This window comes from Leucoraja erinacea, chromosome 3 (genome assembly GCF_028641065.1).
Source record: "Leucoraja erinacea ecotype New England chromosome 3, Leri_hhj_1, whole genome shotgun sequence".
Classification (NCBI taxonomy): domain Eukaryota; kingdom Metazoa; phylum Chordata; class Chondrichthyes; order Rajiformes; family Rajidae; genus Leucoraja; species Leucoraja erinaceus.
Window position 1 is genome coordinate 76,544,636 of NC_073379.1, and position 14,203 is coordinate 76,558,838.

Below are 14,203 nucleotides of genomic sequence, written 5' to 3' on the forward strand. Positions count from 1 at the left end.
GAGCACTTATTTGAAAAATAGTTTATTAATTAATGTTGCCTTTGCATCAAACTCAAAGTGAGTTCACGGAAGAAAAAACAGCGCCTTTCTTCAATTAAGTGTTTCAGCTGGAAAGAAGAGAACTGAAATTAGTCTCCAAATAGGCACAGGATAAAATGAGTGCATTCATGATATTTTGTCAGCAAGACTTGATGTGCAATTCCTGTGTCACTAAATGTGGGCAACAGATGCAATAATTTTTGGTTTAGGCTTTTTCTCCACCCATTTAAAGCATTCTGCAATTTCACACAGTGGTTTAAAATGCTTTCCAGAGTTTCAAGTTTCAATAGTATTTATTTGTCATGTGCACCGGATATGATACTGTAAAGTTTCAGCAAGTAAGACTTTAATCGTTCCGGTTCATGTCTGGCATGTATGACAAATAAACACTCTGTAAACTTGCTGGATTATCACCAGGTTTTGGAATTATCTTTCTTATCCTGTGCCTGTGGGCTCTCTTGGAAGTCAGCATGCTGAGAACCATCTGCAGCCTGGTGGCATGCCCATAAACACTGTCTCCTTCAGCATTGATTAGACACCATTTTGTAGCTTCAATAATGCTCTCTTGGATCTTGACCAAAATCGCTTCTTCTCTCCTTTTGAAAATTGGTTTGCTGAGAATCCCTGTGCTCCCGGCAGTGCAACATGCATTCTAGTAGCCAAAGGCTGACCTGGCGGTTTTATAACTTTGTTGTTTTGCCTTAAGCCTTTCTTAAGATTATGAAATGTTTTGCAATATTGGTACACATTAATTGAGGGACTGTGGTATACTGTGCAAATTATATTGTTCTCCAGAGGTAACTTTCATTTGGTAATGATTTAATTCAGCATGAATACGTAACAATCAGAGAACCAGTCAAAAGTGGATCATCCATTTCTATCACTATCCTGTTCTTCTTCCTCTCTTTCTACCTATATCTCATCCTCTTTGTGTTCCTCACTTTTTGTTTTTTTTCCATCTCTGGCCTTTAGAGTTTTAGAGTTTCCTTTATTGTCATTCAAACTTTTAGTTTTAACAAAATTGCATACCTTGTAGTCGTGACAGAAAAAAAAGCAACATAACACACAATGAACACAGTTTAACACAAACATCCATCACAATGAATCTCCAGGCACCTCCTCACTGCGATGGAAGGCAAAAAGTCTTAAAGTCTTATCTCTTCCTTGCTTATTCTCCCGCTGCGTTGAGGCGATCCAGGCTTTCGATTTTGGGCGACGCGCCGCCGGGTGATGGTAAGTCCCGCAGCCGAATCCAAGCTCCGCGAACGGGCCGATTCAAACACCACGGCCCAGGGCGGGCAACGCTGCCACCCTCCAGTCCAGCGGACGAAGCTGTTGCGGGAGCTCCCGAGAATCGGTCACCAACCTGGGACCTGCGTGCTCCCGATGTTACTGTCCACAGGGCCCGCGGTTGAAGCCTCTGAAGCTCCGAAGTCGGATCGCAGTCACAGCCTCCGAAGTCGGCCAGCTTCACGATGGTGGGTCCACAGGCTCTGCCACCGGAGCCTCGAGGACGGTTCCATTTGGAGGCCGCCAGCTCCATGATATTAGGCCTCAGCACAGACGGAGACGGAGATACGACAATGAAAAGGTCGCATCCCCACTGAAGGAAGAGGTTTAAAAAAGTTTCCCCCACCCTCCACACATACACAACTAAAAATAAACTAAAACATACATCTAACAAGACAAAAGAAAACAAAAAAACGGACAAGACACACAGACTACAGGCGAGCCGCAGCTTCTTGGCAGCGCCGCCACTTACGGAATTGGTCATCCCTTCTGCCTATTAACCCCCACCACTCACCTGAATACACACACCTGCCATTTGCCAGGCTTTGTTCTGTTCCCACCTCTTTTCCATCTTCCTACACTACTACAATCAATCTGAAGAAGGCCCCTGACCCGCAACATCGCCAATCCATGTCTACCAAAGATGCTACCTGACCTGCTGAGTTACTCCAAAACGTTGTTACTTTTTAAAAAGGAATAATCGTCCTGATGAATGATATGGGACTAAGATTGAAAATCTGGGCTGGCTGAATAAGGGTCTCTAAAACTTTGAATAATCAAAACAGAAAAAATGTATTTTAATCACAAAGAAGATTCATATATATAATTACTTCACAGATAATCAAAGTCCTTATTGTTGTGACATGAACATTGTCTTCATACTTAAGTCTTTTTTTCCTTCATTTCTCAGGTCTGAGCACCACCGGCAAGGCGTCTTGTATTGGCCATTCCTCATTGCCTTTAAGGTGGGGATGAGCCACCTTCCAAGAATCACTGCTGATCATGTGGTGAAGGTAATCATTCAATGGTTGTGGGAAAGACGTTCTGAGGTAGAGTGGTGCAGTGTTAGAGCTGCTGCCTCACAGTGCCAGAGACCTGGGTTCCATCCTGACCTTGGGCGCTGCCTGTGCAGACAGGGGCGGGAAACCCGGGGGGGGGCAGAGGAAACGCGTCCCCCCATGTTTTGAGAGGTGGGGGACATCCCCCCCAAGTTTTTGTGATCCCGATTTTAAAATCTCAGCTTTCCGCGAGACAGTGGGGGTGGGACTGCTGATCGAGGGCACGATGATTGGAGGAGGGAGGTGTGGGGGGGGGTGGGACTGAGGATAGAGCACGGCGATTGGAGGAGGGAGACGTGGCACAGACCTGCGCCTCATCGGCAGACTGGATCGATCCCCACCGGCTCTCCGGCGCTGTCCCGAGTGCCCCTCCCCCCCACGGGTGGCCAGAGACATTGGCAGTCAGACGCGAGCTGTGCCGCCAGGCCCACAGCCAGCGCAGAGAAACAGCCCTAAACCCAGCTCAACTGTGCCTGTCCTGCCAGGTGAACCTGCCTGGACTTGTGGGAAATATGGCCAGTGCGGAGAAGCAGCGCTGGTATCCCGACAATCCAGGCTGGGCTGTAGTTAACCCGGTGAGACAGGCAGAGTTGGGCTGCATTTAGCGCTGGATTGAGCCTCTGAAGCCTCGCGCGTATGTGCGTGAGTGTGCGCATGCACGCGCAGCCGCCAAAAAATTGTGCCCCGTCCCCGCTATGTTTTGATAGCGAGTTCCGCTCTTGTGTGCAGAGTTTGCACTTTCTCCCTATGACTGCGTGGATTTTCTCCGGGTGCTCCGGTTTCCTCCCACATTCTAAAGACATGCAAATTTCTAGGTTAATTAACTTCTGCAAAGTGTCACTAGTGTGTAGGATGCGAAAGGGGGGACAAACAGAACAAGTGTGAATGGGTGATCGTTGGTCGGCGTGGACTCGGTGTGCCGAAGGCATGTTTCCATGCTGTATCTCTAAACTAAACTAAATTTAAACCAACTGATGATGAAGGAAACCCCAAATATTTCCAAATGGTATATGACTTGGTATATGGTATATATCCAGATGGTATATGACTTGGGGAGGAAACTGCCATGGTGTTGTTCGCATGTAACTGAAGACATAACGGTTGTGGTTTTGGAAGGTGCTGTCAGAGTAGCCTAAGTTGCAATGGAAAAAATGTATAGAAGATTTCTAAGGCCGCATGGTGATGCAGTGGTAGAGGCTGCCTTACAGCGCCAAACACCCGAGTTCGATCCTGACTATGGGTGCTTGTCTGTACGGAGTTTATACATTCTTCCCGTGACCTGCGTGTGTTTTCTCCCACACCCCAAAGACATACAGGTTTGTAGACTAATTGGCTTGGTATATACGTAAATTGTCCCAAATGTGTGTAGGATAGTATTAATGTGCGGGGATCGCTGGTCAGCGTAGCCTTGATGGGCTGAAAGGCCTGTTTCCAATAAACAATAGGTGCAGGAGTAGGCCATTCGGCCCTTCGTGCCAGCACAAGTAAAAAAGGTTGCCATGGAAAATATTGATACTTTTTAGTCGTAGGTTTAGTCGAAGTAGGTCGTAGTAGGTCAGCATGTTATTCGTAGGTAATCAAGGGTAATCAAAGGTAGTCCTAGATAGTCTTCAACATAGTCGAAGGGAGGTTGAAGGAGGTCGTCTTCACTCTCCACTATTCAGTGTCCAATTTTCCCGAAGCTAGTCGAAGCTAGTCTTCAACATAGTCGGAGGTCTTCAACATGATATTTTTTCAAACTCTCCTAAACTCTTCTAAACTCGCCAATTAGGTCGCCGCAGTGGGACAGCCCCTTTAGGTTAGATATTGCAAGCAATAACTTCTGAGTGAAATTGCATTTTTTAGGAAATTAGCTTACACAGTTCACCCTAGACTTAGACTAGACATTACACATTGCACAATGCACATTTCCTTATACTAATTTATTGTATTTGTATTTTTTAAGGAAATACTGCAGATGCCAGGAAATCAAGCTGGGCATCTAAACTTGTTGCAGACTCCTAAACACCTTCCAAAGTCCACAGAATGTGCTTAAGTTAACAGGGGGTATTAATATTTCAACAGTTAGCTGCTGACATGTTTATTCCATGGGTGTCTTAATATTTCCACGACAGAATTGTGGATGACACTGGGCAAGGCACAGGGGTGTAGCATTTTGAGTTTGTCGGCTGCCCTCTCCTTACCTTGGAGGACCTACACAGTTCCCGCTGCAATAAAAAAACCCAGAATATAATAAAGGACATCTCCCACCCCGGACACTCCCTGTTTGAACTGTTGCCGTCAGGCAGACGGTACAGATCCACAAGGACAAGGACAAATAGACTAAAAAACAGTTTTTACCCCACTGCTATAAAAGTACTAAATGTGGCCGCCAAGGAACGCAGGGGCGATACAGACTAAGGGACTGTGGTAACGGTGAAATCGACAGAAGGATGGAGGGTTGGGTGTGTATGCGTGCTTTGTCTGTGATTTTTATTTATTTGCTTATCTTTATTATTTTACCGTGGATGTTTCGTTAGCTTTAGAAATGTTTGAATGCTGCACTGACTGGCTGACATTTTAAATTTCGTTGTACATGGCCCATGTTACAATGACAATAAAGAAACTATTCTTCTATTCAGTAGAGTTGTTGCTTTAAAGCACCCGAGACCCAGGCTCTAACCTGACTCATTTTATCCTGTGTCTATTTGGAGACTAATTTCAGTTTTCTTTCCAGCTGAAACACTTAATTGAATAAAGGCGCAGGTCTTTCTTCCGTGAACTCATTTTGAGTTTGACGCAAAAGCGACATTAATTAACGCTCTATCTGTAAACAAAGCAAAACAATGCTAGCCCCTGCCTTAAACCACTGCAGTTAAGCATGCTATTTTCCTCAGATTGGAATAATTTTAATGGTGCCATTTGGTGTTTAAAATCATTTATAATAGAAATAAAATTGAATTCTTAATCATTAAATTCCTCACTAAAATCGCACAACCAGTTTTTGTTGTTTCACAACCTAATGTTTTTGATTCTTGATGTAAGAAAGGGATGTTCCTGGCAATGTAAATCAAAAAGGCTGAGCAAAATTAATTGTGGGAATTTTGGTACAATTTACACTTCTGAATGGCCACCACTGTCCCAAATTGTCAGATGGTTCAGAGAATCATTGTGAACTGTTCATTTGTGAATGGCATAATGCCTGTATGTAGTATTTAAGAGTCTTAATACATTGTTCCTGTGACCCCTGGTCACTTTTATTTGAGTACTCTTGGATATACTTGATAATCCATCAGCAGCTGTTGCCCTGGTTGGGCTGGCTTCTAACTATTACAATTGGGTATGTGGTACAATTGAACATTTGGCTGAAAGGCCGTAATGGCAGATGATGCCCTCATGAGAGGGATGTCAAAGATTAGATCCTGCGCAGCAGACATCCTTTCAGGGCTTGCGTGGACAATCTGCTGCCACTCAGTCTGCTCCACCATTATTTCAGACCTGGGGCAATAGACAATAGGTGCAGGAGCAGGCCATTTGGCCCTTCGAGCCAGTACTGCCATTCAATGTGATCATGGCTGATCATTCCCAATCAGTACCCTGCTCATGGATCACATCCTAATATCCACCCAGTATCCACCAATCAGCTCACATCCCAGTATCCACCAATCAGCTCACATCCCAGTATCCACCAATCAGCTCACATCCCAGTATCCACCAATCAGCTCACACAGGACATTTTTCTGTGCAGTGAGGACATCAAGATGCTCCCTGGTGGTACATCCCACTTCCTGATAAACTTTATCAGGAAGGTAAGGCAGAGGTACAGCAGAGACCAGAACTTAGGGGGTGACATGGGAAACGTAGTGTGGCTTCTGTCCGTGTTTCCCATGGATAGTTCGCTGGTGCTAATAACCACTGTGTGTTGGAGATGTGTCTGATAGCCCATGAAAAATATGCCACGTGGTCTAAAGTGAGGAAAACTTATTCTCCTGCGCAACTTTCTGCAAAAGCTTGGAGATGGACTCCTCCATGGTGCTTGTCTCGTCCATCCAGTGGGACAGGTCAGAGTACAGAGCAGTCTTTGGGTCCAAGTCCATAACTCCCTGAAAGTGGCAACACAAGTAGATGGAGTGGTAAAGAAGTCATATGGCATGCTTGCTTTCATACTGTAGATCAGGTATTTAGTATAAGAGTCGGAAAGTCATAATGCAGCTTTATAGGACTTTTGCTAGGCCACATTTGGAATATTGCATGCTGTTCTGGTCACCCCATTACAATAAGGATGTGAATGATTTGGAAAGGGCGCCGAGGAGGTTTACCCGAATGAAGCCTGGATTAGGGGGTTACTAGCTAGATGGAGAGGTTGAATGTATTTGAATTGATTTCTCTGCAACAGCAGAGGTTGCAGGTAGATCTGATAGAAGTATATATAATCATGAGAGGTGTAAATATGGTAGACGTCAGAATCTTTCCCAGGATGGGAAAATCAAATACTAGAGGGCATATTTACTCTGCAGTCTCCCACTTAAGGTGAGAGGATGAAGATTAAACAAACCTTTTTTTTACACTGAGGGTGGTGAGTCCCTGGAACACACTGCTGGACTGGGTTGTTTAGGAGAAAACTATAGTGGCATTTCAGATTTTTGGATAGGCATGTGGATATGTAGGAAATGATAGGGTATGCATTATGTGCTGGTCGATAAGAGATGGTCTTGGCATCATGTGTGGCACAGGCATTGTGGGCCAAATAACCTGTCCTGGTGGTATGTTCTATGATCGAGGAGCTTGAAAAATGAGGAGAAGATTAGACACCTGGGCGTATCAGAAGGTGAGAGAAAGAAACATCTGATGCGTGGTTTACATAAAAATAGAAAATAGAAATTCAATGTCATACAATTAAGGCCTACCCAGATGATATATGAGGTGTTGTCTTTCTAGTTTGTGTTTGGCCTCAGTTCCTCCATCACTTTGTTTTTAGCACCAGAACAGCATTTTGCTTGACCCAGAGCTCACCTACGAGGTATTGTAAGATCATGGTGCACTTTCATTGCAGTTCCCAGTTGTAGGGGTCTACTTACTCCATGAGTAGATCACTGCTGCAGCTTCCTGCCTTGAATAGTAACTGTGGCAAGTTTCCTGGTTCTTTGGTGCATTGATATTCTGCCTGCCCACTATATATGCAACCAGAATTTCAAAGTGTCTCTGAGTGAACTGCAGAGCTGCCTCCTCACATGAAGAGCAACCATTATGTCACGGGCTGTTTCTATTGGGCTGCTATGTGAAATGTGGCTTTAGGTGCTGATGCCCTTTTCTGAATACTATGTAGCAAAGTGCTCCCAACAACATACTATATTGGGCACAGTCATGCCTCTTGAAACATACTGTATGCCTGTTTGTCACAATTTCTGGATGCAAAGCAATGTCACCAAAGAACTTCTAGCCTGATTATTAATTTAAAGCAGGATTCTGATCGAGTTTTGGTAATTTAAACTCCATGTTAAAAGAAACTATGCAAGGGTGAAATCCAACAGCAGAGCCCAAGACTCATTAGACAACAGGAAAGTTCATCCTAAAGAGGGAAAACATGTTATTAAAAATACAAAAGATGCTTTGTTTTATTCTAACACATACAAGACTTTTGGTAATACTTCACTGTCTTACCCTTTTCATGTTTTTCCCCCCCATTGCCTTGTTTATGTATCTGACAAGTAGCTGCTTTCATAATGAGAGGAGGCAAAACAACACAACCGGCTATGCCAGCACCATTGAGGATATAAGGATGTCCAAACACTTTGCAAGCAGTGAAGTAATTTTGCAGTACTGCAGTTGATGTACTGCAGGAATGTTCGCGGTCACTTTGCATTCCAGCAAGGCCCTCCGAACCACAATGTTATGACCAGATAATTGTATGATGGGAAACATTGACCGTCATGAAGAGAATTGTTTTGCCCTTTTCCAAATAATACTGACATGTCTACCTGGGAGAATGGAGAGTGCCTCAGCAAAGCCTTACTTCATAACTCAGTCCAAAGCCAGGACCTCCAATTTCAGCTTTTCATTAGACCTGGACTGAGTTTGAATTAAGTTAAATGAGACTTGAAGATTATATCTTCCGTGTTGGAGAAATGACTGCAGTTATTAAGCCAAAACTGGTGCTTGTCTGTAAGGCAAAGTTCTTTAACTTTCTGTATAACTAGATTATTAATTGTTTTTCTCTCCTTCATGCCACCCTTCTTTTTCCACACTTGCCCCAGCCATCCCTACCAATATCACTCAGCTTCTTTACATCTGGTGAATTGCAAGGCTCCAAATAGGAATCCAAAATTGAGGACATTGACTGAGGTTAGGGGTATAAAGGCCTGGGACAGCTCCTCCAGGCTCCCATAACTATTTCACACGTTATTTGGGCCTTCAGTTTCATAGTACATTTTAGGTAGCTTCATTAGTAATCCCTGGTCTCCAATCTATTTCCAATTGGAAATGGCAACTGCCATACTCTCAGCATGTTAAAGATAGCCTCGTGCTTGAAAGATGGTGGTGTTTTGGACACTAAAGAGTAAAAGCTCTTTTTCAGCACGGAGAAGGCCTTGCGCCAGCATCAGCAAAATAGTAATGCTTCCTATAATTTAATGATGGTGGTGCCTCATCAATGAAAGCCATTCAAGGCCTAATTCGACTACTGGGTGTTTTGAGAAACTTTACACAGATGTTGGGAGTCTCATACTTAATTGGCACCACACTGTACCCATATAGTACAAACTATAGTTTCTGTGTCTGAATGGATCATGTCAAGATGTGCTCTGTATTGGCCTTTCCTTAAAGGAGGCCTTTTGACATCTGACCACTGCATGACCATCACTGATGGACCACTGTTAATGGACTTGGGAAAGCAGTCAGTAGAATTATATTGGGAAAGACATGTTGAACTAGTGAATGATTGATTAACTTCATTAACTTAGTAGCCCATGACCACAAACATTAACATTTAGTAGTGACAATACCTTTTAACTGGTTTATTGGAGAATCAGTACTTGTCTTTTATATTTCCTGTGGCTCCAAATGATGTATATTTGGGACTTTGTTTGGGGCACGTTGCTGTTTGTGGACAATATACATGGGAATGGCTTGAAAGTGAGGCCTCATCTGTTTCACATGCACAGTTATCAGAGGTAATCCAAAATCTACATGGAATGTTAAGTGAGAAGCAAATCATTTTACTTTCTCAAACATAATTAGAGAAATTAATTTTTGCTGTCAAGCCATTTAAAATAATTGAAGACATGGTACTTTTCCCTTCTATTCCTCTTTAATTACCAATTAATGTTATTAAGACGAGACTCTGATGAAGGTTATAATACAGAGAATGACTGAGCATTTGGTTGAGCGGTGAATTATGAGCCTCTACTGGGCAATTAAAAGGAAAGTCCTAGAATAAAACCTTATGCAGTATTTTCAAAGGTTTCAAAGGTCTTTTATTGTCAAGTGTACCAATAAAGGTACATTGATATTCGTATTACCATATAGCCATACTAAAAAAAGCAAAAAGACACACAACTATATAAAAGTTAACATACACATCCACCACATCGGATTCCCCACATTCCTCACTGTGATGGATGGCATTAAAGTCTAATCTTCTTCCCTCATTTTCTCCTGCGGTCGGGGCAGTCGAACCATCCGTCGGGGCGATTGAAGCTCCCACAGCCGGCGATTGGGGCGGACGAAGCACAAGCGGCTTGGAGCTCCCAAAGTCAGTCTCTAACCAGGGACTGCGAGCTCCACGATGTTAAAGTCCGCAGGATTCCGCGGTTGGAGCTCCGAGGTAGATCCATGGCAAAGGGATCGCCAGCTCCACGATGTTAAGTGCTGCAGGCACCCACGGTTGGAGCTCCCAAAGTCGACCTCCAGCAGAGGCCGCCAACTCCTCGATGTCAGGCCGCAGTGTGGACAGAGATACGAAACGGAAAAAAATCGCATCTCCGTCGAGGTAAGAGATTTAAAAAAGTTCCCCCCAAACCCCCCCCCCCCACATAAAAAACAAGCTAACACATACTATACAACAACAGAGAAGGAAGGGATAGACAGACTGTTGGCGAGTCTTTTGTGTGTTGCTCTGCCCTCCGTGACAGGTGAACGCTGTCTTGTTTTTTTGGACCACCTTCAGACAAAAGACATCTGTTGAAATTGAAATACGCCTGATCTGATGGCGATTTAGAGATTTGTATAACAGGCTCAGTGTAACTCTCTATAAATATTCTCCATGGCTCGCAGCCAGATAGTAAATAGTGTTCCAGTGTACCATGACTAATACTCCTCTCTATCCTTGCACATTTTAAGTACACTGTGGAATTTGTCTGTTAGTACGAAGCTTTTTTAAAAGCAAATACATTTCCTGTAAAGTACTTGAAGAAACTAAGCTTGGGCATGTAATTAGTTTTGATTGCTGCGGGAACTTGCTAGTGCTGCTGATGGTTGCCGTAATTGCAGTATTAGAGCATGTCCAGGCAGCTAGTTCTTGTCCTTGTACTTCAGTTAATGTTGCTGTTTAAGAAGTTTGCATGTCTGGCAACTGTTTAAAATTCTTTAAGCCACTGGCAATTTGCACCCATTTGAAGTTTGTAAAGCTGACTCTTGAACTTCTTTTGTTTTCAATTTCTGAGGCAGAATGCAATGACAAACAGCTTCCAGTCTACACTGCTGCTCAGAACCTGGCAATGTAACAATAGGTCATGTTTTAATCAAGTCAATACCAAATGGAGAAAATAAATAATACAGATATGCTTTCACATTGCAAACTATAGTTTCAAATATGCTTTTTAGAGTATTTGTCTCTGATATAAAGAGGAAGAATGGCAGTCAATGTGTCCATAGGAAAGATCCACAAGCAGCAATGCAAACAATCATTAGGTGGCAATTGACGGATGAACAATGGTCAGGATGTTGGGGCAAGTTTTGTTGCCCTTCTCCAAATAATACGAAAGGATATATTTATCCACCAGACTGGTCAAATTTAACTGCAAGGCAGATGCAGCATGGGGCTGGTGGTCAATGGGCCCCATCTGATCTCTCACTTCGCCCCTGGATTTGAATTCAGGGATGTTCTATAAATTGCTGAGCTAAGGGGCGGGATATATTTAGTACCTAAATTTGACCGTCTCATTTTGTGCATCACCTCCACAGGTCATTGACCCTCATATAATCATTATTTTTATTATAATTATACAGTCATACAGCACGGAAACAGGCCCCTCATCCCATTTCATGCATATAGACCAGTATTTAATTTGCTCACGTATTACCCATATCCATCGGAACCTTTCCAATTGTCTTTTAGATTTATTATAGTACCTGCCTCAAATACTTCCTCTGCTAGCTTGTTACATAAACCTACCACCGTCAGTGTGGAAAAAAGCTGCCCCTCAGGTTCCTATTAAATTTTTCCCTTCTCACAATGTAGTTCTTGATTCTACATCCCTGGGGAAAATTGTGCATTCACCCTAACTATATTTTAAACAAGCAGAGTGACAGAGTGCTGGAATAACTCAGCGGGTCAGGCAGCATCTCTGGAGAACATGGATAAGTGATGTTTTGGGTCGGAACCTTTCTTTGTAAACCAGCATCTACAGCTTCTCTTTTATCTGTTTTAAACAATTTTGTTTGTAAATAATTATTAATATTATAGTTCATTATTGAACTTATGAAAGATCTTGCCATCAGAGACCTTTTGAAGCAGTGAAGATGTTTTCAGTCAACCTGAGCTGCCAGGAGGTCACCAGGGTAGATTTCAGGTGAAGTCTTGGGTCCAACAGCCTATAGACAAACCATGGCATTGGTGTGTGGGTCTAAACATGGATGTGCAGGAAATGGAAAAATCTGAAATGGAAAAATATGGAATATGTGTGGATAATAGTTGATCTTGGCACCCAATTTGGGTCGATGGACTTGTTCCTGTGCTGTACTGTTCTATGTTCTATATTATATGTGCTTGTCTGTCCCCACAAAACTACTACATTGAGCCCCAGTGGCCATGTACATAGTCACCAAGTGATAAACTAAATCATCACTAGTGATAATGCAACATAAATGGCCTGTCCCACATGGCGATTTTTTTTGGTGACTGCCGGCATCATTGACTGATGTATCAGGTAAACAGCTGGTGCCAGGAAAATAACCTCTCTCTAAATGTCAGCAAAACTAAAGAGATGATCGTGGACTACAGGAGACAGCAGGGGAGTGGACACCTCCCCATCCACATCAGTGTTGCTGAGGTTGAAAGGGTCAGAAGCTTCAAGTTCCTCGGTGTACACATCACTGGGGGCCTCTCTTGGACACCGCACACGGACAAAATAACAAAGAAAGCCGCTCAGCGGCTCTTTTTCCTGAGAAGACTGAGGAAGTTTGGCATGAACGCCAGCATCCTCACAAACGTCTACAGATGCACCATCGAGAGTGCTAATGGGCTGCATCACAGTCTGGTACGGGAACTGTTCTGCCCACAGCCGCAAATCACTACAGAGAGTGATGAAGGCGGCACACAGCACATCACTGGCAACTGTCTCCCGGCCATTCAGGACATTTTTCACAGGTGGTGCCTGCGGACGGCACACAGCATCATCAAGGACCACAGCCACCCAGCACGCAGACTGTTCTCCTTGTTACCATCAGGCAGACGATACAGGAGCATGGCTGCATGCACCACCAGACTTAAGAACAGTTTTTGGCATCAGGCCATCAAGCTTCTGAACTCATAAACGCACCATGTATGTTGATTATTTTATTTATTATTGTCTTTTACCTACCAATGACACTTTTATCTTATTTTATCTTATTTTTATCCTTGTAATATCATTGCTGAGGTGACCCATTGTCTTGTCAAACACATTTCATTGTACCATTGACCCTGTGTTAATCTACATATAACAAATAAAACTGAACTGAGGTCACCGAAAAAGTCGCGGCGAAACGCGGCAGTGACGCGGTATGATGACGTATTCACGCACGGTGTTTCCTCAAATGTCGCTACATTCTTTTGGTCGCCACTGGGTTTTGAAATGTTCAAAATCTTTTGGCGACCCTGATATGACGCGGGCAGTCGCCGAAAAAACACCAAGTGGGACTTAAAGTCCAGCGGGCCCTGTGGAGAAGACAATGCTCCACATAGGATGGGCTTCCCTTCTTGGCTTGAATGTATTCCTGGAAGCTGAATGCATTCCTGACCTCATCTCATCATCTGCTATGAACATCCATCTCCAATAGTTCCAATGATTTTACAAGTAATGAAAAGAAAGTGTTCAAGGAACACTTGTACTCTTGTACTTCCGGTGGCGCTGGTGCCAGCAGCCTCCACCTACAGCCCGGTATCTTTTTGGTTTTTTGTTTATTTTGTTATGTTAAAAGTGTATTTTTTTGTGTTTTTTTGTGTTTTTATGTGGGGGAAGAGGGCACGGTGCGGGGGATACCGTCCTTCAGCCGCTTCCTGGTGAGGACGCGACTATTATTCGAGTCGCGTCCTCCCCCCCCCCCCCCAGCGGCCTACCTGCCTGGATTGGCGCGGCCTTTCCTGCCGGGATCGACCGGAGCTCCAGCAGCGGCGGGACAGCGCTGGAACATCGCGGGGCTGGTGATGCCTTACCGGGGGTCGCCGTCTGGAGCCCGGAGTGCTGGACCTGCTGCACCAACATCAAGGAGCTGCGGTTTGCGGAGCTCCCAACGCGGGCGGCGCTGACTAATCAACGCGGGGTCCTGTGACTCTGCCCGGCTCGGCCTGTGGACTCAGGAGCTGCAGACTCCGGCAGCGGGAGGCGGCTGATCAGGAGGTCCGGGCCGCTGAGGAGGAG